We start from the raw sequence: 19,636 nt of genomic DNA on the forward strand, positions 1-19,636 counted from the left end.
AGAAACGTCTGTCACACAAAAGCAAGTTGTACCTACACAACTAAATATGTGGAATCTGTAGCTATAAAGAAATATGTTTGTTGTCATCTAATTTTGTAGAATTTCTTTACTCTTTTCTTTCTCTTTGCTTTTTTTTTTTTTTTTCTAGACAGGAACATCTTTTAGAGTCCTGAAATCTTGGAATGCTGTAAAGATGTATCTAAGCCACTTGGTATGTGGCACTTGCTTCAGCCACAGAGGTTAGCATCGGATCCAAGGGTACATGGATAGATTTGTTTTAAGCATTTCCTGAATAAGTAAGTCATCCCCACATACACTTTTGCTTTGTGTTTCCTCAATTATTACACATAATTTTCACTGTGATTAAAAATTCAGTCATACAAGGGGATTTTTATTTTCATGGTTTGTACGTTGTATTGGCTGTGACAGCAAAAGAATGATAGTAAGTCATGCCCTTGTATTAATATCCTTTGTTTGAATATGTGTTGATGTTGTGAAATATTTGTAGAAAACAGAATATGGCAAAGGCAAAGTAATATTTCAGGAGTAATTAAGTCCCCAATTAGTAGACTTTGGTTTCATCAAGAGATCATTTATACTGGGTTAAGCCTAGTCTAATCCAAAAAGTCCTTTCAAAGGGTGTCTAGGTCATCACTGATGTTAGATATGTGAATCACTGCAGATCCTTTCTATTCCTTGATCAGAAGAAATACACTGCTATGTACTTGCATTTATGAAGAAAAGTGTTCTGCAAGAACTGGATGTAGATTGTTCCCTACTCAACCTTCAAAGGAAAATAACCCCGGACAACACTGCATTACAGCCTTGTGAGACTCTGAGAAGAAAAACAGTTTAAGTCATGTCCATACATTTGACTTGCAAAATTTGTGAAATAATAAATTGGTTTCATTATCAGTCATTTAGATCATGAGTTCCTTCTTTAGCCAGAGAAAATGAATACAACATGTATGTGTTCCGGTCATCCTTAAGAATATGTACGTGAGGGAAAAGCTGCATCTTTTGCCCTTCTATCTGTGGCTAGTGCTTGGACCACTGTACCACAGGAATACTTGCAGGCTTAAATGAATTGCTTCTACTTGAGTATTCTGTATTATACTGTACCTCCTGCTGAAGCTGTTTCCTACTAAGGATGTAAAATGCAATATACCGACTTCTGATTTGTCACATATTTTTCAGCAGAGTGGCAAAAATTAGACACACATGAAAAACAGTGGGAGTTGTATACCTACTTATCAATGCAGGAAGCTGAAAAATGACCACATTCCTCCTAAAGATGGCAATAATGTAGGAAGAACAAATAATTCAGAAATCCAATTACAAAGAACTGACTAACAAACTGGCTATAGTGGCCAACACATGGCTGGCATAAATCAGAGTTATTTTCCTCTTTCTTAATTTGGTTCACAGTCAGGCTTTGGCTTTGCTTTTAAACGAACTGGGATATCTCATTTATATCTGACCCTCAGATGTTTTTTAAACAACTTTGGTCTTATCTCAAACGTATACATCCACAGCCCATCTTAATTTGCTTACTTAAAATACAATTCTTTGAAGAGCTACGCTTCTGTTCAAAACCATGGTCTTCTTCATTTTAGAATCTATTCCTGTGAGGGAATTGAATGAACCTGAAAGGTGAATAATAAGTCAGGAAAAGTCTTGTCATTTGACTCATATCTTCTGAAATGTTTTTCCAACCGTTTCTCTAATCTAACAAAACCAGGTGGTCAGGCAGACATATCAGTTATGTGTCTTTATGATTTTCCTTATTTGAATCATTCAGCCTTGAATGTACGTTGTTCCATCTCCTAAAGTCCATGTTCTAACATTTTCTAAAGCTCAAATCATTGTAAAATTTTGGATGTACTTTCTAATATATAAACCAAAAGAAAGCCAGAAGCCCACTTGTCTCTGATTGCAGTTCAGCTCATATATACTTTTAATATGATTTCATTACACTATAATATAGAAATTATTTTGTGTACTTGTTTTATGTCCCATCTTCTTCACTGCAAACACATGGAGTATACTCTATGTAATGGTTTGTATATTCTCAGACCAGGGAGTGGCACCATCTGGAGGTATGGCCTGGTTGGAATTGGTGTGTCACTGTGGGTGTGGGCTTAAGACTCTCATCCTAGTTGCCTGGAAGTCAGTCTTCTACTAGCAGACGTAGAACACTCAGCTCTGCCAGTGCCATGCCTGCTTGGATACTGCCATGCTCCTACATTGATGATAATGGACTGAACCTCTGAACCTGTAAACCATCCCCAATTAAATGGGTTTTTGTTTGTTTGTTTTTTGTTTTTTATAAGACTTGCCTTGGTCATGGTGTCTGTTCACAGCAGTAAAACTAAGACAGAAGTTGGTACCAGGGACTGGGGTATTGCTGTGATAGGCCTGACCATGCTTTTATTTGAAAGAATGTGGATTTTGGGACTTTGGATTTGGAAAGCAGTGGAATGCTTTAAATGGGACTCAATGGGTCATCCTAGTAGGAATATGGAAGACGTTGTTGCTGGGAGTAATTTGAACTGTGTTGACCTGGCCCAAGAGATTTCAAAGGAGAAGAATTTCAGAATGTGGCACTGTTTTTGTGGTATTTTGGTGAAGAATGTGGCTACTTTTTGCCCTTGCCTGAAAAGTCTGCCTGAGGCTAAGGTGAAGAGACTCAGATTAATTGCATTGACAAAGGAAGTTTCAAAAAAGCTCTGCAGAGACTTTGTTCTCTGGTTAAGTCTTATGAAGAGAAGTTTGAACAAGCATAGCAAGCTTAAAAAGGAAAAATATAAAATATATGGTTCGAGTATTAAAGGGGTACCAGGAAGTGAAATGGAGCAAAATCCTGTATTCTAGAAGATAACAGATTAAAGGAGTGGGACCTCAGGGCAAGATCCTACCCAGCTAAATTTAGATCCAGGCATGGTGGTTCATACCTTTAATCCCAGGAGACAGGCATGCTGATCTCTGCGTTCAAGGCAAATCTACAGAGCAAGACCCTGGATAGCCAAGCTTAGGCAGTGAAGGATTTAGAAAACATAAAGCCAGTGATAATGTAATAGTATAAGTGGGTCATGTTCTAGTTCCTGCAAGCAGCAGAACTTGACAGCTTCAGCCATGTGGCTCTGGCTCTAGAGTTAAGAATGGAAGGAACTACTGGGACAATTGATGCTGGTTACCTGGAGCTAAGAAATTAGCACTGATTGTGAAGAGACCAGCGTCACTAGGTGAAATCTTCTGGGAAGTGTTTTCTGGGAGCACAAAGAAGCGGTGTTCCAGAGATAGCCAAGGGTACCTCATGCTGCAGCTGGACTTGGTAATGTCTAAGAATCACCCAGGTGGTACTGGTTTTGAAGGCATGAAGGTGTCATGAAGAAAAGCTGAGGCTTGGCACTGTGAGAGGTCATGGAAGGCCATTGGAGAAGGTATAGCCTCAGCTGCAGTTGATAGCCCAAGACTGAAGGGGTCATACAAAGGATTTGAGGCTTGGCACCATGAAGAGAGCCTATGAGAGGCTATTGGTGAAGCCTAGTTGGAGTGGAACACCCCACTGTATTGGAGATGTCAGTACCAAGAACAGCAGCCTTAGTGGAGTGGATTAATCTGAGTTTAGAGTGCTACAGAGGGCAGAGCTGGAGAAGTGATGCCAGCCCTTAGAAGGAGTCCCAAAGATCAAGTAGAATCCCAGACACTGAAACAAGAAGCTGTAACATTGAAATTGCCTTGGAGACTCAAAGATGTTAAAGATGCCAGAGCCATGGGATACATGTTGAGGAAAGCTGCTAACAGGGAGTAGAACCAGCCCAGGGGAAAGCGGTTTGTTGCAGTCAACAATGATGAAAAAGTAGTGGAGATCTGGAGACTGCTTTGACATCATCTATGGAGATGCAGAGTTTGGAGTTTGCTCAGCTGGTTTCCTGCCTTGCTTTGGGGATTACAGTTAATTAGTTGGATGACTCTCAGAAGAGACCTTGAACTTTGGACTTTTAACATTGCTGAGACTGCTATAGACTATGAGGACTTTGAAAGTTGGACTAAATGCATTTTGCATTATGCTATGTTTAAGTATGTCCCCCATAGACTCATGTTTTTGAACAAGTCTATGAGGGCCAGGGAGTGGAATGTGATGGTTTGTATATCCTTGGACCAGGGAGTGGCACCATCTGGAGGTGTGGGCTGGTTGGAATAGGTGTATCACTGTGGGTGTGGGATTAAGACTCTCATCCTAGTTGCCTGGTAGTCAGTCTCCTACTAGCAGCCTTTGGATGAAGACCTAGAACTCTCAGCTCTGCCTGCTTGGATACTGCCATGCTCCTACCTTGATGATAATGGACTGAACTCTGAACCTGTAAGCCAGCCTCAATTAAATGTTGTTTTTTTATAAGACTTGCCTTGGTCCTGGTGTCTGTTCACAGCAGTAAAATCCTAACTAAGACACTCTATGAACACTAACTGTCCTCATGCTCACTAGAGTGGCTATCACAGTAGGTCATAATATGGCCTTTCTTGATGCTGAGTGGACTTCATTAGTCAGTTGGTTTGCTATTTTTCTTGTTGTTTTTCAACCTGACACTAGCTTGAGTTTTCTAAGAACAGTGAATCACAGTTGAGAAAATATCTCTGTCAGCTTGGCCTGCAGGCAAGCCTGGGAGGTATTTTCTTAATCAATTATTGTGAGGGGGCAGGCAATGGAAGGTGCTGCCACCGATGAGAAGGTGGTCCTGGGTGTATAAGAAAGCAGGAACAAGCCTCTGGGAGCAAGCCTGTTAGCAGAATTCAGTGATGGCCTCTGCTTCAATTCCTGTCCTGACTTTCTTCAAATATGGACTGCAATATGGAAGTATAAGCCACTTAAACCCTCTCCTCATGAAGTTGCTTTTGGTCATGCTATTATTTCATAGTAAAAGAAATCATAACTAAGATATTTTTGATGTCAGAATTCCAGAAAAGAAAAATGACAGAAATAATAACCTTCCTGAAAAAAGAAGGACTTATTTCTCACAAATGCTATACCCAGATAGATCTTTGTAGCCATGAAAGATAGAATTAATTATAATATCCTTTCAATGTAGGAGTCTAGTCAATAATTTTCAGAGGACGTGATAGAATCTAAGTGTTTGTCCCTTCCTAGGCCCACTGATTTAATATGGTTAAATCCTAATCCCCAGGGTGGATATCAGGAAAACGGTCTTTGGAAACTGACTAGACCATAATGATTTGCTCTCCTGAATTGAATAAATGCCCTTACACTAAGGCCCCAGAGAGACCTTTCACCCTTGACATTATATGAAGAATAGTGTGAAGCTGTTGTCTGTGAAGCAGATGGCCAGTTAGGACATGACATCAAATTTGTTAGCACCATCATCATGGACCACATCCTAGCAACTAGAACTGTAAGAATTAAATTTTCTTTTTTCTTTTTTTATAAGCCACAGAGAATGAGTAATTTTGTTTGTAGAAGTCCATATAGATGGATACACGGGCCTTTATACTTTTAGCTACCAAGTCAGTTGTTCTCCTAATGCTAAGTGATTAGCGTCTCATCTAAAGTACTTGACAAATTTTGTCATACCTCATAATGTCCCAGATTCCATTCAGGAGTTGGTATTAGGCATAGTGCTGTATATAAAAGTCTCATGAGCCAGGGCAGTGGTGGCACACGCCTTTAGTCCCAGCACTTGGGAGGCAGAGACAGGCGAATTTCTGAGTTCGAGACCAGCCTGGTCTACAGAGTGAGTTCCAGGATAGCCAGCAGACAGGGATCCACAGAGAAACCCTGTCTCAAAAAAAAAAAAAAAAAAAAAAAAAAAAAGTCTTGTGCAATATATTTGGGGAGACAATTTTAATATGAAAAAAATACATCAGATAACTAGATAAATATTGGATAAGCGAGATGACATAAACATGGCAAATATGCCTTCCTGATTATGTATATACCGTAGGAAAATTAAGAAAATCATGCAAGAATTAGGATCATTGTAAATCTGTTATGGGCCTTAACACACAGGCAGAATTTAATAAAACAAAGAGAATTCATATAGAGGTTGGTAAGACTCTACTACTTCTCAAAGAACTCTGGGCATGCAAGGAAATTGAGTGATGATTCTTCCTAAACTTTTCACCTTCTTTGAGAAACAAACCCAGACATAGCAGCTGACTGTCCCACTGTGGATGTGTGCAGTGCTGGGAACGATTCTGCTTTGTTTCTATCATTTTAAGTCATCTCCCACAACCTTGCTTAAATTACATAGAAGGCTGTTGTTTGTTTTCCATTTATGTCAGGGAAGATGAGCTCAGATGCATAATTTCTCACTAGAATAAAACGCCCTGTTAAAACATCGTCTAGACCATTTTTTTTTTTAACCATAAACTGGAAATGTTGATGCTATAATCATAAAACCTACACTAGGTCTATTGCATTTGAAAAAGAATAGGAAAAAATATCTTCTAAGGATAGAAAGGCATGGAACTAGAATAAGATAACTATTATAGACTTCCAGTTCCAGACATATGAGTTACATCATTATATATACAGGGAACAGGATTTCCCATGATATTTAAGCAATATTCTTTTATGAATGAATTAGCCTTTTTTTTCTCCTCCACATTATCTAACAGTTTAAAGAAGAAAACATCCTTCCTAGCACAGATTACAGTGGTTTCTTTCCATTTTTGCATGCCGTTCTTTGATATGCAGCACCAACTTTAATTTATGTTCAAGCAGCATCTGAGGGTACTGACATCTGGCTTAATAAAACACATAGCTATAAGCAAACTTATAAGGTAAATTATTTAAAGATCCCCATTTAATTTTCAGCATCTCTAAGGACAAGATGACAGACTGAAATGTGTCAAGCCCAAAGAAACCAGCCTAAGCTCATCTCAAACATGACATTTAAAGTAATTCAATGATATTCCACATTTTACAAACAGACATGAAAACACGTTTCACCCTATCAATATAATTTGTAGTACCCTGAGTAGAATCCTGCCATGCTGTCCCACAAGAAGTATAATTTAGCATGGGCATAAATTGCACTTAGATATTCAATTATTACCTTAAATATATGACTATGTGGGAAAATCTCAGCATGTTAGGTACAGTGTAATATATTGAAGTGAATAAGGCAAGTCAAGAGGAGATTTTTATTCCCCTCTGTTGGGTTAGAACAGTTCTGTTTCTGAGATTCATTCATTAAAGCATTAAACGTGTATTTGCTAAATATCTACAAGTGTGAGATGCTGTTCTAGGCACTTGCTAGTCATTAAAGATAAAATATATTTGGTTACTACTTCTATGGAGCTTTTTATTTGATCTTGTTGGATAAAATGTTCTGATTGTCCATCTAAAGCATTATAAGTGCATCAGTTTTGTTCCTGTCCTTTTTGTTACAGATTTATTCATTTATTCCGTTTCCTTTGTATGAGTGTTTGTAAGCATGAATGTGCACCATATGTGTACAGTGCCCTCAGAGGCCAGAAGAGCTAGAGCTACAAGTGGCTGTAAGCTACCATTTGAATGTTTGCAACCGAACCTGGGACCTCTGGAAGAACAAGTTCTCCTAATTGCTGAACTATCTCTCCAGCTCCCTTTTCTTTTCATAAAAGACAAGTATATGATAGTCATTCTGATAAAATATACACAACAACTTCCCAAAGAGAAAAAAACTCTCCTAGAAGAAAAGATGTACCAAAAAAGCCTGCTTTCGAAGTAACTTGGTTCTTCTTACAGGAAGAATAAACTCAATCAACAATGAAAACAAAATACACTGGCAATGCTACAAGCAAAGAAATATGTCAAGCTTTGGGAAGGTATTAATAAGGAGTTAAACTATATGAAGTGGAAGGAGGCCATCTCAGAAGGACCGAGATGAAACAGAGAAATGAACTTTACAAAGAGATGGTTGGCCATGATCCCTCACTCTATGTGAAAAGCAAAGTAAAAATTTTCACTGTCAGTGTTCACTTGGTAGCATTTTTTCCCTTTGAGTTTGGAAGCATAATATATCTCAGTTGATACTAGACACATTAACAAATTGTATTATTCTTTAAACTGACCATTCATTTATAAGTTAGCCCTGTTAGTAAGCTTTCCATAAATCACTGATACATGGAACTCTGTGTTCCCATCAGTAATGAAGGAGGCATTTTTATTCAAATTTAGCAGGCTGTTCAGCTCCCAGGATAATGATTAAGTGAAGATCTTCTTTTTTATTCTGCAGACAAAGCACATACCATACTTACAGTTTAGGCTCTCAGGGACAAAAATCTTAATGGAAGCCAAGATTTCTACAGACTTTATGGAAATAACCTTTAAAAAAATTTTCATTCTATGGTCCCTCTCTATGGCACTCTGATTTCTTTTTCCTCAGGTCAGGGGATGCTTGACAGCCATCCCACTCATTTGCTATTCTTTAATAGTACTGTGATTTCCTCAGTTCTCTTCTTAATGAATATTTCATCTGTCTGAAGGAATAATCATTTCATGTTTACAAAATGACAAAAATGACTTACAAAAATGTACTTAACAGAAAATCAGCCTTTCTTAGGATTACCAAAGGATCTTCTTTCAGCGCCGTCTTCCACCTCCTCAAATGACTGTCAGCGGTAAAATGAGCATTAACTTCATGCACACTTATGATTAAAACTATCATTTTGGTACAAATTAGAACGAATGACACAATGACAGATCCTACAGGATGTTGTGGTAAGCTGAGTAAAAATATTATAGCATCAATCACAGTGCTTTTTAACAAAGAAAGTTACAGAATTAGATAAACTTAAGGACAATGGGAACTTCTGTGACATCTATTAGCTTGTTTTGAAAAGACTGAATGATATAGTTGCTATCATTTCCATTCCAAGGAAGATCTAGTCAGCCATGTCCTTTAAAATGCATCCAGAATTCAAATACATATGCAGATATGCGAATGAATATGGGACAAAAATAGGTAGCTGGTGCATTTTCATAAAACATGATTGAATTATCTAAGTTATATTGTTTCAACTGATATCTGTAAGATCCCTAGTGAAAACAAGATGCTATTTGAAGGTCATTAGTTTAATACCTATCTTACAGAAAATGGAATGGGGAAAGGTCCAAATTCTCCCTGAAAGTGAGAATGGGTTTCCAAAAACCTAACAAATTCCTTCTCAGAAGGAATGTCCTAAAGGATATCTGGGGGTTTGGAGATGATCACTGGAAGAAATATCTCAGAAGTAACATGAGCCATGTCTATTAGTAATTATGACTGGATTACAACTAGACACTTGCAAGTTTTCTCAAGGACTTCACTCTAATAAATTAGTGAGGATTTTCTGATATGAAACAACACAGAATTCTCTTAGAGTCGAATAAGTCAGAAGTCTTAAATAAGTTCTTTTTATATTTTGGATATTAGTCCTCTATCAGATGTGGGTATAGTGAAAATATTTTCTCAATCTGTAGGTTGCTGGTTTGTCCTATTAACTATGTCCTTTGCCTTACAGAACATTTCCAGTTTTATGAGGTCCTATTTATCAATTCCTGATCTTAGAGCCTGAGCCATTGGAGCTCTGTTTAGGGAATTTCTCCCTGTGCAAATGAGTTCAAGATTCTTTCCCACTTTCTCTTCTATTAGTTCAGTATATCTGGTTTTATATTGAGGTCCTTGATACACATGGACTTGAGCTTCATGCAAGGTGACAAATATGTATTTATTCTTATTTTTCAACATGGAGATTGCCAGTTAGACCAGTACCATTTATTGAAGATGCTTTCTTCTTTCCATTGTATATTTTTGGCTTCTCTGTCAGAGATGAAGCTTCTCTGTGTGGTTTTATTTCTGGATTTTCAATTCTATTCCATTGATCAACCTCTCTGTCTCTGTACCAATACCTAACTGTTTTTAAAACCAAACAACCCAATCAAGAAGTAGGTTATAAAACTAAACAGAGAATTCACAACAGAGGAATCTGGAAGGGCTGAAAGTACATAAAGAAATGTTCAACATCCTTAGTGATCAGGGAAATGCAAATTAAAACAACCTTGAGATTCCACCTCACACCAGTCAGAATGGCTAAGATCAAAAATTCAGGTCACAGCAGATGCTGGCGAGGATGTAGAGAAAGAGGAACACTCTCATTGCTGTTGGAATTGGAAACTGGTACAACCACCCTGGAAATCAATCTGGAGGTTCCTCAGACAACTGGAAATAGATCTATCTGAAAACCCAGCTATACCACTATTGGGCATATGCCCAAAAGATGTCCCACCATGCATCACAGGGGCAACATGTTCCAGTATGTTCACAGCAGCCATATTTGTGATAGCCAGAAGCTGGAAACAACCCAGATGTTCCACAATGGAAGAATGGATAAAAAAAAAATGTGGTTCAATTAAACTATGAAATATTACTTAGCTATTAAGAATGAGGACATCATGAGTTTTGCAGGCGAATGGATAGAACTAGAAAAGATCATCCTGAGTGAATGTACCAGAGACCTGGGAGGTGTGAGACTCTCAGAACTCAAAGAGAGGGACCTTAGATGAAATGCCTTATAGTGGGGAGAGGGAACTTGTAGAGTTCACCTCCAGTGAAGGGACAGGACATCAAGTGAAGTGATGGGGTTGCCATCCCACTGTCAAAAGCTCTGGCTCAGAATTGTTCCTGTCTGAAGGAACTGCAGGAACAAAAATGGAGAAGAGCATGAGAAAAAGGAGGTCCAGTGACAGGCCCAAATTGGGATCCAGCTCAGAGGGAGGCCTGGGGCTCTGACACTGTTACTGATGCTGTGGTGTGCTTGCAGACAGGAGCCTAGCATGGATGCCCTCTAAGAGGCCCAACAACCAGCTGAAAGAGTCAGATGCAGATACTAGCACCCAAGAAAGGGATGGAAGCCGGGGACCTTGTGTTTGAATTGGGGGAAAGCTAGAAGAAGCTGAGGAGGAGTTGGCTCTATGTTAAGACCAGTAATCTCAACTGACCTGGCCTCTGGAGATCTCTCAGACACTGAACCACCAACCAAGCAGCATAAACCAGCTGATATGGGGCCCCCAACACATATACAATAGAGAACTGCCTGGTCTGGCCTCAGTGAGAGAAGATGCACCTAACCCTCAAGAGACTTGAGCCCCAAGGAATGGGGTGGCCTTGAGATGGGGAGGGGGAGGCGATGTGGAAGGTTGTCCTCTTGGAGTCAGATAGGTAGAGAGGAGGTATGGAATGGTGAGTGGTCAGGAGGCACACAGGGAGGGGTATGAAGTCTGTACAGTAAAAAAGGATTAAAGGATAAGAAAAATAAATTAACAAAAAAGAAACCTTAAATGGTTCTTGATAGGGATAAATTTAGGATAGAAGGGTGAATTTTTTAATTGAGGTACCAGGGTACATATAATGTGAATCCTTGCCTTTTTTAGCATCCAGAGGTTATCCATATTTCGTGGTCCCTCCCTCTATCTTAAAGCAGCCAATACCATGTTAGGTTGTTTTCATGCTTTCTGCAGCTCTGTTCTGTCACCTTCTTCTACTTTTAAGGACCTTATAACTTCATTGATTCTATACAGATATTCCTCTGTTATTTAAGGCCATCTGATTAGCACCTCTAATTCTTAATTCTTTCTTACATATGGCATGACATTTTTACAAATTCTACAGATTAAAAGATGAGCTTGTACAGGGAATTATGCCTCACATAAGGTGTGATTCCTGAAAAGTTTTTGAATGTGGAGTTATTTGCAATCATATATATTATTGCTTTACCAAATAGGAATTTGATGTATGAATCCTTTTCACTTGGAAGAATAATGTCCAAAACAAATGTATTTATATAATACATACTAACAACACTGATTACCTGGTACATAAATGCATAATTTCAGCCCTCAACTACATAGCATGTGGTTCTGACTGTAGGGCCTGCCCCTTGCTGATTCTTATTTCACTAGAACTTTGTACCATGCCCCATTGTGGAAACTTAATGGGTGTCACTGTAATAAATAAAGTAAGTGAAAGTTCGTTTGGGAACAATATATACTAGCATTTGTTACTTAGTTCACAGCTATACATATTTCAAAAGCATGAATCTAATTCTAAATATGGAGGTGAACTTATACTACTTAAAATCCATTTAAAAGGATATGTCAGAGGCATTATAAAATTATTTTTAAACTGAATCGTTCATCAGTGGAATATGGGACAAAAGAAAGTAAACTATTCCCTTATACCACATGAATTTTTACTTGTATTTCATTCCAAATCAATCAGATGAAAGTCACTTCTAAAACATTACGATTCATGAACTTCATTTACTGCTGCTTTTTTGGTTTGATCAGAATAGCCATCTTTATATAGCACTTGGATTGTTGGTATTTTACTGCATCACCACATCTCATTATTATGTATTAAATACTATTATTTATAGCCACTACTTAATCTGATGTGTGATGGAAAATTATTGAAGGCTTGGCACTTCAGGAATAGACATTTTATTGGGATGAAGAAAAGACTAGGAAGAGTCAATGGTCCTTCAGCTGCCCCTCAGATCATTAACTCCAAGTGGTTATTTGCTCCCAGGCACTGTCCTGCCCAGGATGTTATTGCTGTGATATGTAGATGAAGGAGAATATATTTTGAATGCTTTAATATGAACACAAGCTCATGAAAGGTGCCAGATTGAAAGCATTGGAGTTTGAAGTCATCGGGTTATGCACTTGGCTGCTTTCAAGGTACAGAGAGATGCTTGACCTTGAATGACCACCTAAGCCAAAGGGAAGACACATAGAGCTTGCTAAACTTTTAAGAGACACAGAGAGAATCAGCATGGGAATATCCCACCACTAATTTAAACCTTTTTACCAAGGGGAAAAAAAACCTTTGAAACTAGTAGCTAAACTTAAGACTTCAGTCTAATTAGTATAATGCCAGTACAAGTATTGCTATAGAGAGAGGTAAGTGGGTGCTAATCATTTAAGAATACATAGCTAGTTTGTTTCAAAGAGAAACAAGTATTTTATTACTAATTCATTTGAACCACTTAACAGAAAATCTTTGGACAGCTGATTTGTGTGTATATTTTCCAATTTAACAACCAATACTGACTCATACACATACCTGAGAAGAATCCTGATTTGTGAGAGGTGGGTGTTAGGGGGATGTATTGGTGGGTGCATGTGCTTGTATGTACCTATGGAAACCAGAGATCAAGGTTGGCTGTCTTCCTGTCTTAGTGACTATTTTTGTATTGCTATGATAAAACACCATGACCACAGCAACTTATAGAACAAAGCTTTTATTGCAAGGTCTGAGGGTGGGTCCCTGAGTCCTTAATCAGCAAGGCAGGGAGCATGGCAGCAGGCAAACAGACAAGCATGAGTCAGAGAAAGAGCTAACAGAGAATAGAGTGATCTTCTGAAACCTCAAAGCCCAGTCCTAGTGACATTTCTCCTCCCACAAGGCTATACCTCCTAATCCTTTACAAATGGTTCTACCAACTATGAGTTAAACATTCAAATATATGACCCTATTGGAGACCATAGGTCATTCAAACCATCACACGTCCTCAATCACTTTGAACCTTACATTTTTTAGACAGGATCACTCACTGAACTGTATAGATCTTACTCATTCAGTTAGATTCTATGTGCCAGCCCCAGGTATGTTCCAAAGTAATACAATGTACATTGTTTTTGAAAAGTGAGTTTAGAAGATTAACCTCAGGTCCTCATGATTAAGATAGAAGAAACTTACTAACTTTATATGACTCAGTATAGCCAGGCCAAGAAGTGGTAGTGGGTGGGTAGGGGAGTGGGGTGGGAGGGTATGGGGGACTTTTGGGATAGCACTGGAAATGTAAATGAAGAAAATACCTAATAATTTAAAAAAAAGAAACTTACTAAGGTATTCATCTTTCTAGCCCTAACAACTACCTCTCGATTTTAAACTATAGGATTTTTGACCAGCGAGAAACATTATTATTCATCACAATGTTTTAGCATAGATGAGGAAACTAAAGAGAAATGATCCAAGTAGAAATGTACTGTTAATAGAAGAGTGGCAGTAGAGTTCAGGCTTTCTGCCATGGCATGCTTTCTTACTAAAGAAGCTAACCTAGACGTTCTAGGAACTATGTAATCAGTTCCAATAAGTTTTTGTAAGTGTGCATCTTTCAAGTTTTTCAGGGATGTTTCCCCTTAATTACACTCTATTAATTTACACTAACTATAAAGCTTTCTTAGTATGAAAGATATGTTAATAGCATGCAATGATATTAGGGCACATAGACAACTTCCAAATTCACAAATGACATAATAAGTGAAAATCTTGAATAGTTCTCTAAGGAAATTTTCTTTTAATTTTGTCATTTGATTATCTGATTATAATTTTTGTTGTACAATTATCTAAACTTTCTCATATTATTATTCTCCTAAAGATAATATATCTAGATGAATGGTAAATGAAGTTATGTTTAATATGGTAACAATTGGCTAATATATTTTAAGTTCATGTTTAGAATAATTATAACTAGTTGAGCTCTAACTAATTATATATTTAGAATATGTTTACATTTAGTATATTTTTCAAAGTGCATACAAATCCTAAGATTTGAGGGATTTCTGTTTCTTTTTTTCTGTACTTATATATTTATATAGTTTACTTTAAAAGTACTATGTGATGTCAAAGACTTACCACCTTACTTCAAATTCAGATCATCCTTTCATTGTTTCCACTTGGAATGAGAATTAATATATGATTTATGGTGTATAGCATTATCACGGATAGGGACCAAAGTTTAAAAGAGCAATACTATCTCTTCCCTAGTTACTAAGAACTTAATAATGACTAATGTTTTAATAAAATTAAGAACTGTAAGGTATGTTACAAATCTTGCCACATTTTTGTATATATTCCACCAGAGGACTGACTCTAAAAGCACTTAATGGATACTCTAATTGAACTATAGTTACATTAGTTATTTATCAGAAGAAAGGGTGCAGTGTTTTTTTGATGGTTTCTTAGTGAATGTTCATTGGACAAACATGTGGTTGGATAGATGGGTAGAAGAAAAGAAGAAAAAATGGAATGTTAAACAAAAAAGGCAAATCTAAATATTTCACTTGCCACTTCTTAAAGAATCATGACATACATTTCTGGAGGCAAATTTTTTTCTGGATCTTCTAAATAGAAATATTTGTTCCATTGATAGGGAAAGTGTCATATTTATTATAGTCCATGAGAACTATTAAATAATTTTGCCAATTTCGTTGTTGGTAACTGCTATTCCCACTCACTCTACAGAGGATCCCACTAGTTATAGAAACTCCTAAGGTTAGTTACTATGTATAGAAAGTGTTGCAGAATTAATAATTTAAACATTTCAGACAGTTTGAACATTTGGTTTTGCAAATACTCTCTCATAATAATAGATTCTATAAACATTTTATATATAAAATAGAAAAATAAATTCCAATAATTAAACTATGCATTTCAGCTAAAATCAACTCAATAATACATACTATTATATTAAAAGATTCAGCATAGATTAAACATACCTTGTTAGATCCAGAAGAGAAGTTTCACAGAATAAAAGTCGCTCTTGTAATTCCTGTAAAAAATTAGACCAAATTATCTTTCATATAGATGTACAAACAGGTACAGTGCATTTTGTATTTCCTCCATGAGGGAAACATATATATATATATATAAAATAAATGTGTGTGTGTGTGTATATATATATATGTATATGTATGTATATATATATATATATATATATATATATATATATATATATATATGTGTGTGTGTGTGTGTGTGTGTGTGTGTGTGTGTATACTGAGAGGGACTATACATACACTCTATATAATGGGACTATATATACACTGTAACTTATTTTCTAATTCACATGGAAATTGTGTTTCTTGCTTAAAGGTATGCTTTAAACTTCCATTATATTAACTGCACTGCTAATAGAAAGAGTTTTGTTTCAATGTTTTGCTGTACATGGTATGGAACTTTTCTTCTTAGGAATGCAGGCAAGCACTCTACCATTAAGTCACATTCTAGGCTGAAGAGTATTTTAATTTCAGTGTATATACATAGAACAGTAGAACAGTATGGAATTTATGTCTACTCCCCATACAACCTCATTTAATTTATACTAAACCTTTTGAGATGATATGATATCACAATGTCATTAACAACATGAAGTTTATTCTAACAATAGTTGCTTAAAGTATAATAGTTACTTGTACTTACTGAAAACCTTCATATACAGATTTCATCTATTTCTCCTAGTAATTGTTTTAAGTTTGGGAAACTAGGGTTCATAGCTCTTCAATAGCTAGCATTACTGCACTGAATAATATAAATGGTACATGGCAGAGCTAGCATCAGGATGCATGTCTTTTTCTTTTTGCTTTTTTCTTTGATTCAATGACTCACATGCTATCTTTATACAGCACTTATAAAAATGAAGGTAAAATATTTTTAACACATATCAACAACTTAGCACTTGGACCGAAGGTTTACTATCATAAAAGGGGGCACACTGATATGCTTTACTTGAAAGATACATATTTTGCTGTGGCATAATTTATTCAATATATAATCTAATGATAGTTAACATATGAACTTTCCACCACCCCCCCCTCATAAGCAATGCATATAGATACATTTTTGGAAAGCAGCTTGTCAGTAGATGTTAATCCTTTAAGATATGCAGTTTATTTGTTCTTTTCCTACATATATAATTATATTTATGTACAGAAAACTTAGCAGTGTGTATTTAACCCAGTTTAGTGGTGAGTCCTTTAGCCTTTGCCTTTTCCAGCTTGGCAATGTGAGCCAGGACTTAGGACCCAGGATGTTGCATCCCCAGTAGCGGCAGATCTCCTCAGAGCTGTCTTTATAATTGGTCCTAATAGCTCCCACCAGCTTAGCCAGAGCACCCTTATCTTCCGAGCTAACCTGTGTGAAGGCAACAATGGTGCATATCTTACTGTGCACCAGGCTTCCCAGCCTGGCCTTTCCCTTGATGATGCAGTAGGGCATCCCCATCTTTTGACACAGGGCAGGCAGGAAAATCACCAGCTCAGTGAGGTCTCCGTCATGGGCAATCACCCCAGCTGAGCCTTCTTGTTCTCCATCAAGGTGGAGACTGTATTGACTCCAGCTCAGAGAACAGGTGGTCTCTTAGTTGGGACGTAGCCTTTGCCAGCAGCTTTCTTCTCAGCATGTGCCAGTAGTCTTTGTTTCTTCTCTTGCTTTGTTTCTGGCCTGTACTTGTGGGCAAGCTTAATCAGCTTGTAGTTGTTTAACTGTCCAGGGCCTGGGTGAACTGGTTAATGGCAGGAGGGACTTTGAGGCACTTATAGAGGATGGCTCTTTGCCACTGCAGCCTGATGTAGTGGGGCCATTCGATGAAGTGTGTTAGATCTCTTTGGGGCTATTATTTTTTTTTTACTGCTTTTCTCTCCATATATTTTTTTTATTAACTTAGAAATTATTATCAAAATACTGGTAAATACAATTCATGTAATAAAGTAATTTAAAATGTGATCAGTATAGAAAACTGTATTCAAAATACATGATTCTCTTTTGTGTATATTTCCATTATCTAACATTTCTGTAATGAATGTATTACCTTGTATTAGTAGATATATTTTAATTCCTTAAATTTTCCATTGTAGAAAAGGTAGTATTGTAAATCAAAGCATAAGAAAAAGAAAATGTCAACTTTAAACTTTAACATTTTGTTATTTTATGATTGACATTAGTTAATCTTGTGGCACCAATTTATCAATCAACTAATTCTCAAATCTACTTCTTTTATATTTGGAAATTCTCAAAAGTGAGAACACATCTTTCAAAAATGCTATGAGTATATCAAGATAAAAGACAATATTTAAATACACTTTTAAAGAATGTAGGCCACCGGGCAATGGTGGTGCATGCCTTTAATCCCAGCACTTGGGAGGCAGAGACAGGCAGATTTCTGAGTTTGAGGCCAGCCTGGTCTACAGAGTGAGTCTAGGATCGCCAGGGCAACACAGAGAAACTCTGTCCTGAAAAACCAAAAACAAACAAACAAACAAACAAAAAGAATGTAGGCCAACAACATTGTCGCCTTTGGAAAAAAATCACTAAGATGACCTTGTAATGATAATAGAGTATGATATTATTACTAATGATTTCCATGCCCAATGTACTATGTATAAATCATTCATAGTAAACTGAAGTAGTGCTCTTGATTAGTTGCAATCTAATTGCTCTATGTGCATTTTTTATCATTGTTAATGCTGCTCAAAAAAAGGCAGAGTTCTGCGCAAGTGTTGATGTGGTTCCATAATAGTGCTAAGTTAGAATCTTTCAAGGGAAGATACTTCAGTACATACTGACATCTAGACTACAAAATTATTCCTGTCTCTTCTGCTGAACATACCCGAGTAATTCTGTAGAAATTGGCTTCATACCCATAAGGCTGATTCTGCAAGAAAGCTAGCAAAAAAAAAAATGTACTTGAAAAAATAAACTGTCCTATATGTAGCATTTTGGCTTGGTGAGGTACACAGAGAAATGAGAAGAAAACTGGCTTTAAAAAGATATAGCTCTTCTCTGCTCACTTCAGAATTGCTTTCCTGCTTCAGCATTTAGAAGCGAATCACCCCATTTAAGATTATAGAAGGCCAGTGTATAGGTTGATCTATGTCAGATACCCCAGGTTCCATGCCATTGCTTACAAGTTGCCAACATGTTCCACATCCCTTCGTTTTTACAAATCTCTATCTCACCCAAGAGTTCATTTCTAAATGGAAGAAACTGTTCAATGACTTTATGTGTGCTAAACACCACTTAACAAAAAGAAGTTAGAATATTTGAGAGTATTGGCACTGGAATGAAGCAAATAATATTTACCAGATGCAAAATAGCAGAAGCCATAAACATTAGAAAGACAGCCCAGAGAACTGACTTATGATTTAGAAATGGGCTACATCTTGACAGCCAAGTTATAAATCCAAATCTAGACAGCTCATTAAGAGACTATCTAGACCAGACTTCAGATTCTATGACCTCTCGTTTGATCCTATGAAAAGAATAATATTCTACTGTCTTCACAAAGGAGGTGCTTAGTATCTCTAAATAATTGCCATCCATAAATGGAGACGTAATTAGTGAATTGAAGGTATGCAGATAAGACTTTAAAATTCTGATTCAAAATGTTAATATATCAATTAATGGGTGTACATATATAAAATATACATGTGGGTATATGGAATTGCTATCTTCAATGGATTTGAAAAGAATAACTTCTACTAATTTAAGAAAATTGTCATTTAATTATTCAATTTCTTGATAAATCTTAGCTGTAGGTGGTACATTAACACAGTTCCTATTTACAAGGCCCTTAGGTAGCATACAAATCAGTATACTTGATTTTACTAATGAAGATATCTTTCGGTGTTGCTTCCCATGCTTTGAAAACTCGGATGCGATTTTTCCAAAGGAACCTTTACTCAAGGACCTTGTAGAAAATAATTGTGTTAATAACAGAGACAGTTTCCCCATTACAATGATCTATGCTCCTCGACAATTAATGCCTCTCTACTTCGGATTGTCACTTCTTTCCTCAGGGCCTAAAGAAC

At 36.9% G+C, this 19,636-nt stretch overlaps 1 protein-coding gene across 2 annotated transcripts in view; it reads right to left on the reverse strand.

Annotated features, from left to right (window-relative positions):
* Positions 1-19,636, reverse strand: part of Tenm1 (teneurin transmembrane protein 1) — an 889,421-nt gene that overhangs the window by 855,750 nt on the left and 14,035 nt on the right. For both annotated transcript variants that reach the window (XM_029473263.2, XM_029473264.2), the window contains one exon: positions 15,548-15,600. The gene's annotated coding sequence lies outside the window, so the exon portion shown is untranslated. The remainder of the gene's footprint in view (positions 1-15,547; positions 15,601-19,636) is intronic.

The sequence above is a fragment of the Mus caroli genome, unplaced genomic scaffold (genome assembly GCF_978045245.1).
Source record: "Mus caroli unplaced genomic scaffold, Mus_caroli_1 scaffold_5, whole genome shotgun sequence".
In the NCBI taxonomy this organism is placed as follows: Eukaryota; Metazoa; Chordata; class Mammalia; order Rodentia; family Muridae; genus Mus; species Mus caroli.